This window comes from Myotis nattereri, assembly GCF_964212035.1.
Source record: "Myotis nattereri genome assembly, chromosome: 10".
Classification (NCBI taxonomy): domain Eukaryota; kingdom Metazoa; phylum Chordata; class Mammalia; order Chiroptera; family Vespertilionidae; genus Myotis; species Myotis nattereri.
The window spans coordinates 58597013-58605407 of NC_138085.1; positions in this window are offsets into that span (position 1 = coordinate 58597013).

An 8395-nucleotide genomic window follows, 5' to 3' on the forward strand; every position below is an offset into this window, starting at 1 on the left:
AAGGGCCGCGGAAAGAGACCCTTGCAGGGAAATGCCTTCCAACCAGCGCCGAATTGAAAAATCCTGCGTTTGGAACCGGAAAATAAGACTCAGACTTTGGTCAGCAGTAGATCAAACCTGTTCACGTTGTATTCTCAAAGCTTTGCACATAGTAGGCACTTGGTAAATATTTGTTAAATGAATCCCAAGTAGCAGGTCCTTTACGTGTTTATGATAAAACCTACCAGCTAGCTTTCTTCTGGGAACATAATCCTCTCAACCTAGGAGGTAGATACTAGTACGTCAGGTCCACAGACCTTTATCGGAACCTTTTGGGCCATGTGTGCCTCAGAAGGCAAGATTTTTCTCAGGCTTTAGAAAAGTAACAGGACGTGAATAAAAAGTTCCTAACCTCCAAATTCGAGAAAGAAATTAGAAGACTGACAATCCCAAGTTGTAAGTTAATAACTATGGAACGCAGAATTCAGGGACACGCAATCAGCAACAGCTGTATTTTGATAAAAACCTATGTAAAGTCAGCTCTTTGTTAGGGGAAGCTGTGTTCTGCCACACGTTATTTTGTTTGTTTGGTATTTTTGCTAAGCAAATAATAAAATCAGGTTTGTTTCACATACATTTGAAAGGTACTCTCCCCTCCATGGATAGATATGTGACACCCACAGAGAGATGGGGCAACACCCTGAAATCAAACCTTTCTTGCAGCAAAACATGCTGATCCACACTAAATGAGATAAATATTGTTAAAAATTAAACCAAGTAGTGTGGTGATGAGGGAGAGGGTGAGGGGAACGGATGGAGGTGGAAAAGGGTATGGGAGGGATAAGTGGTGATGGAAAAAATATATTAAAAATTCAGCCCAGTAAATTTTAAAGATTTCATTTGCTTTATTGAATGACTAGTAGTCCAGTGCACGAAACCCGTGCACATTAAAAAAGGATTAATTAGAGGAAATATTTTACTATTGCTACTTGCCCTTTATAATAGAAGTGTCAGAGATGAAAGAAAATTAGTAAAATGTATATGAAAATCTTCCTCCTGTCAGAGTCTGGGGCATGCTGTGGGACCCACAGTCAAGTCCCCTCCCACCCGTGTGTACCTTGAAATCGTGCGAGACCCAGACCCAACCAGCCCCACCCTATTGGGCGAGACCCAGACCCAACCAGCCCCACCCTATTGGGCGAGATCCAGACCCAGCCGGCCCCACCCTTGTCAAGCCCCGTTGGGCAGGGGGCACAGCCTCAGGTCCCCTGTCAAGCCCTGCGGGGTTGGGGAGGCACAGCCTCATGGCCCCCACCAAGCCCCACAGGGTGGGGGGGCACAGACTCAGGTCCCCGGGCACAGCCTCAGGTCCCCCAGTGCAGCCTCAGGTCCCCTGGCGCCAGGGCGAGGGGCACGGCCTGAGCTCTCCTGTCAAGCCCACTGGGCAGGGGGCACAGCCTCAGGTCCCCCAGTGCAGCCTCAGGTCCCCTGGCGCCAGGGTGAGGGGCACGGCCTGAGATCTCCTGTCAAGCCCACTGGGCAGGGGGCACAGCCTCAGGTCCCCCAGGGCGGGGGGAGCAGCCTGAGGTCCACTGGCCCAGCACCGGGGCCAGGGGCGCACCTTGAGGTCCCCTGTCAAGCCCTGTCGGATGGGGGGTGTGGCCTCAGGACCCCTGTCAAACCTCCCCCACCCCCTCACCCCCCCCACCCCCCCCCCCCCCCCCCCCCCGGGTACAGGGCATGGCCTGGTGCTGGAGTGGGGGTGCAGTCTCAGGTCCTCTGCACCGGCCTGGCACCACACTGCCTCAGGTCCCTGCTGATGGCTCATTAAGGCTCATTATGGGAACTGGGCCTCTGCTGTGGGTGCAGCCATCTTGTGTTACGGAAACCCCGCCTCCACTGTGGGCACCATCATCTTTGTGACAGTGTGATGGTCAATTTGCATATTCACTGATTATTAGATAGGAGGATTCCTAAATTGGGCAGCATCCATCTAGCAAGTACAAAGCTCCAGAGGACTACAGAAAGGGAAAGGTTTTTAACAGTGAGGGAATGGGGAAAAGGATGTCATAAATGAAGAAGGATTATTCATCTTCTTTGGGGGACAATCGGTCTATTAGGAGGATCACGTCATTCTACTAACCAGGCAATTTCAGACTGCTTTGTTAAGATTACATTCCTGGGGAAGGCTGAAATTGCAATTAGGTTGTTAAGTAGTAAGCCTTGGTTTGCTAAAGTGGAGCTTAACACAAGTGATTGCATTTTGTGCCTATTGTTTCTTTTTTTTTAATCCTTGCCTGAGGAAATTTTTTCCATGGATTTTTTTTTAATTTTAATGTATTTAATTTATTTTTTTAATATATTTTTATCGATTTCAGAAAGGAAAGGAGGGTGGAAGAGAGAGAGAAACATCAATGATGAGAGAGAATCATGGATTGGCTGCCTCCTGCACATCCCTTACTGGGGATCGAGCCTGCAAGCCAGGCATGTGCCCTTGACTAGAATCGAACCTGGGACCCTTCAGTCCATAGGCCAACACTCTATCCCAGCGGTTCTCAACCTGTGGGTCGTGACCCCTTTGGCGGTCAAACGACTCTTTCACAGGGGTCGCCTAAGACCATTCTGCATATCAGATATTTACATTACGATTCATAACAGTAGCAACATTACAGTTATGAAGTAGCAACGAAAATAATTTTATGGTTGGGTCACAACATGAGGAACTGTATTTAAAGGGCCAGAAGGTTGAGAACCACAGAGGCTATCCACTGAGACAAACCGGCTAGGGCTATTATTATTTTAAATCCTCACCCGAGGATATCTTTCCATTGATTTTTAGAGAAAGGGAAAGACAGAGAAATATCAATGTGAGAGAAACACATTGATTGGTTGCCTCCTGAATGAGCCCGGACCAGAGGGGGGAGGACCCTGCAACCGAGGTACGTGCCCTTGACCGGAATGGAACCCAGGACCCTTTTGCCTGCAGGCTGATGCTCTATCTACTGAGCCAATGGAGCCCTAGCTGGAATCATTATTTCTTGAACTGCATTTCCTGGTCCATCACCATGATGGAAGCCAGGGGCTGGTCTTCCTTTAGCTCCATTGATTTCTTTAGAGAGAGTGGAGGGGAGGGAAAAAGGGAAGAGAGACAGAGAAATATCCATGTGAGATTCTCACATGGATTGGTTGCCTCTCACATGTGCTCCAACTAGACCAGGATTGAGCCTGCAACCAAGGTACCTACGTGCCCTTGATTGGGAATCAAACCCTTGAAACTCTAACGACTGTGCAACTGTCCAGGGTTGTTGTTTCTTTTTAACCATATAGATATAAATAGCCTCAGGTCAGCTAACGTCAAAATTTGCTACCAAAGAAGTTTGCCACAGCCGAAACTGATTTGGCTCAGTGGATAGAGCGTCAGCCTGCGGACTGAAGGGTCCCGGGTTCGATTCTGGTCAAGGGCATGTACCTTGGTTGCGGGCACATACCCAGTAGGGTGTGTGCAGGAGGCAGCTGATCAATGTTTCTCTCTCATCGATGTTTCTAACTCTCTAACTCTCTCCCTTCCTCTCTGTAAAAAATCAATAAAATATATTTTAAAAAAAAAAGTTTGCCACAAAACTTCTGGTTTTCAGAGGTTTTTGAATTACAGGTAAGGGATTGTGGACCTGTATTATATCTCCTTTTTTTTTAATGTACATTTTTTAATTGATTTCAGAGAGGAATGATGAGAGAGAATCACTGATCAGCTGCCTCCTACACACCCCACACTGAGGATCAAGCCTGTAACCCAGGCATGTGCCCTGACAGGGAATCAAACCGTGACCTCCTGGTTCATAGGTTGATGCTCAACCACTGAGCCATGCCAGCTAGGCTATATCTCCATTTTATGACTGAAGAAACTGAGGCACAGATGGCTCAAGTCATTTGCCCAAGATCAGCTAGAAAGTGATGGAGTGGGGATTTAAATCCTGTGAAGCTGTTCCTGAAGTCCTGTTACTAACAAACTAGAGGCCTGATGCACGAAATTCATGCAAGGGGCTTGGCCCTTGCAGCAGCAGCTCAGGATGTACAAAATAAGGTACAAAACTGCCATTCTCTGGAGCATTTTCTTAATCCATTGAGATTTTGCTTCCTGGCAATTGTTTGGCTCAAATAAACTCATAAAAATTCTTACAGGCCCTCGCCAGTTTGGTTCAGTGGATAGAGCGTCGGCCTGCGGACTGAAGGGTCCTGGGTTCGATTCCGGTCAAGGGCATATGCCCAGGTTGTGGGCTCGGTCCCCAGTGGTTCTCTCTCATCATTGATGTTTCTGTCTCTCTTTCCCTCTCCCTTCCTCTCTGAAATCAATAAAAATATTTTTTTAAAAAAATTCTTACAGGTTTGGACGTTTCTTAAGTTGCCCCCCACAAGTTTTATTAAAGAGTCAGACAAGTAAGAAGTTATATATCTTAGAATCATCTGATAATGCAGAAAATAAAATGGAATAAACATTGCTAAGAGAGTCCCTTAAAGGCCCTGGCCAATGTGGCTCAGTTGGTTGGAGCTTCCTCCTGTGCTCGCGGATTCATTTCAGTCAGGGCACATACCAGTACTCAGGTTGCAGGTCCTGGATGGGGCACGTGCTGGAGGCAACCAATCGATGTGTCTCTCTCACATAGATGTTTCTCTCTCCTTCCCTTCCACTCTCGCTAATAATAGAAAATAAAATCAATTTTTTAAAAATCTTTAAGAGAGTCACTTAAAATAGGAGGCCATTAGAGGCCTATGCACACCTTGAGCCTCAGTTCTCAGAGCCATGATTAAGTTGCCAAACTCAGCTCCATAAACATCCTGGAGCCATAAACATCTGGCACAACAACTGTTCATGGACATATGTGGACTTTACTTTCTTTCTTGTAGTTGCAGCCCTCCTCTATTTGCATATTGGAACTAACCAATCCCTACAATCCTTCATGTATGTGGAAGAATTACATTTTGTGGTTTTTGGCTTTATAAACCCTACCTTTCTTTGTCCTCTCCAGAATGCAGTTTAGGTTGCCCAAATACTAATAAATGCCAATCTTTTTGCTCAAATAAATGCCTTTTGTTCTTTATTATAGCCTGAACCTCTTCTTTGATAAGGCATCAAACACACAATCCCTTAATAGGCAAGGTCACCCAGCCAACTCCAGAGGTATATACTGTGTATAGATATAAGCAGTACCCAAATAAAAATGAACAGAACAAGATACGTATTCAGAGCCTGCCACAGCAAGAAAGTCCGCTACTATCACTTGCATTTGGCAGAGACTCGAAGGCAGGCAGAGGAGCAGGAAAGCTTCATAGTGAACCCAGAGAAGGCTTCAGGTGTGCCCTAATTGGAGGTAGTTGGCATGGCTGCTGGTGGGCCAACTGAAAGGGGAGCATGCTCTGTGATTGGTTTGGGGGAGCATTTTTCGCTTTCTCTGATTGGTCCTGAGTTTGAAGTGGGAACAAAATATAAAGAAGCTGACCAGTCATTGACGAGTCATTCTTGGACTGGTTGCAGCAGAGGTGGTTTGGCTTCAGTCTGCAGCAACTAGCTCAGGAACTCAGCCATGTCTGTAGCAACCAGTCTAGGGAGCCAAACAACAACCCCTGTAGCAATGCCTTTGAGTCACTGCCAAACACAGATGATGGTGCTGACGCCCTTGCTGTAGCATGCTTTGAAGAAACAGCCTTTGCTTGTTCCCTGGGTGGTCTTAACTATTTCCACTTGTCCGTGTGAAGAGCCTCCCAGGCAGAGAAAACAACTCCTAAGTGAAGAGTAAACATCCTGAGTTTGGGAACTGCAAGAAGGCCCAAATAGCTGAGAGGCAAAGAGCTGGGGGAGCAGCAGGACAGGAATTGAGGGAAGAAAGTCAAGGGCAGCTCATCCAAGTCCTTATGGGACTTTTCGCTTTGACTCTGAGTAAACTGGGGAGCGGTTGCAAGTTTTGAACAGATGTGTGACCTAATTGACGCAGACTGCTGTGTTGAGAATAGACTGTAGTATAATAAACAGTAACCTAATTCAGATGTATTGTTCTCTACACAAAAAAATGTGTGGAAATAGGGAGAATGTGGTCTCCATAAAGTCTGGGGGGAAAGGAGCCAGAAGAGCAGGAGTTAGTAGTATTTATATCCAAAAGTCTGGACATATTTCCTCTGGGGTGACTCATGAGTTGGGAGGGGGAAACATCTCTCCAGAGTTAACAGTGTGTGATCTGCACCTGTGCTCCCCAAGCTCAAGTGACACCTCTTTCAACTGAGTTCTTAGTTGTGCCAGTCACTGATGTGGGCACAGGGGAGACAGCCATGAACCAGACAGACACACCCAGAGAAGATGGAGACTGCTGAGAAACAAGCAGTTACAGCATGGCAGTCCCAGCGAACTCATAGATTATGTTAGATTACTTTGATTTAGGACAGTACCATGGTTCCCAAACTGAGCACCAAGGCACCCCAGTGAACAAGAGTAAATTCACAGGGACACCTTTGAGTATAGCATATTTAAATTTCAAGGGAAACTCATTGATATTTGTGGGGCACTGCAGAAAACTAACTTCATGTAGTTGACAGTTTCAATATGAAATCATGTTACATTGCTTCTGATGACATTGTTGGGGAGGAAAAAAACATGTCTTCTACCCTCTTAGATTCAGTTTGGGGAATCTGCAAATTAAACTGACAAAAGACAGATTAACAAAAGAAAAAGTTTATTTTTGAATGTAACACCAATACATGCAGGAGTGCTCAGTGATGAGTAATTTGAAGGGGTGGTTAGAATTTGGGGCTTACTAATCTCCAAAACTTATAGGGAACTCATACAACTTAACAAAAGGAAGATAAACAATCCAATCAAAAAATGGGCAAAGGACCTAAATAGACACCTTTCAAAAGAGGACATTCAGAAAGCCAAGAGACATATGAAAACTTGCTCAAAGTCACTAATCATCCGAGAGATGCAAATCAAAACAACAATAAGGTACCATCTCACACCTGTCAGAATGGCTATCATCAACAAATCCACAAACGACAAGTGCTGAAGAGGATGTGGAGAAAAAGGAACACTCATGCACTGCTGGTGGGAATGCAGACTGGTGTAGCCACTATGGAAGACAGTATGGAGTTTCCTCAAAAAACTACAAATGGAACTCCCATTTGACCCTGTGATGCCACTTCTAGGAATATATCCCAAGAAACCAGAAACACCAATCAGAAAGGATATATGCACCCATATGTTCATAGCAGCACAGTTCACCATAGCTAAGATCTGGAAACAGCCTAAGTACCCATCAGTAGATGAATGGATTAGAAAACTGTGGTACATCTACATGATGGAATACTATGCTGCTGTAAAAAAGAAGGAATTCTTACCATTTGCAACGGCATGGATGGAACTGGAGAGCATTATGCTAAGTGAAATAAGCCAGTCAATGAAGGAAAAACACCACATGATCTCACTCACTCATGGATAATAAAGACCATTATAAACTTATGAACAAAAATAGAGGCAGAGCTGTCTCGAACAGACTGTCAAACTACAGCGGGAAAGCCGGGGAGGGTTGAGGGGCGGGAGGGCGGGGGGGGGGGGGGTAAGAGATCAACCGAAGGACTTGTATGCATGCATATAAGCACAACCAATGGACATAAGACACTGGGGGGTAAGGGAGGCCGGGGGATTGTTAAGGGCGGGGAAAAAAGGAGATATATGTAATACTCTTTGTAATACTTTAAGCAATAAAACAATTAAAAAAAAAGAATTTGGGGCTTATATCTCTAGGTTAGTACAGGAAGGAGAGTGGGAGGAAAAGGCTTCTATAGGAAGGACAAATATAAGGTGTCCCAAAAAATGTATACATACACTTTGAATAATTATAAAGGTAGTGTTTAATAAATTTGCTTCATTTTCAAAATTGAGCTATTAACTGTTAAAGAGTATATATATTGCCCTAGCCAGTTTGGCTCAGTGGATAGAGCATCGGCCTGTGGACTGAAGGGTCCTAAGTTTGATTCAGGCCAAGGGCACATGCCTGGATTGTGGGCTCGATCCCCAGTAGGGGGCATGCAGGAGGCAGCTGATCATTGATGTTTCTATCTCTCTATCCTTCTCCCTTCCTCTCTGAAATCAATAAAAATATTTTTCTTTTAAAAAAGTATATACATTTTTTGGGGGGGACACCCTGTAGGTTTCGTTTTTTTAAAAAATGTTTATGTTCTTTAGAGAGAGAGGAAGTGAGAGGGATAGAAAGAGAGAAACATCGATGAGAGAGAAACATCATCGATTATCTGCCTCCTGCACTCCTCTCCACTGGGGATCAAGCCGGAAACCTGGGCATGTACCTTGACTGGGAATTGAACCAATGACTTCTTGGTTCATGGACCAATCCTCAATCTCTGAGTCACATCCGCT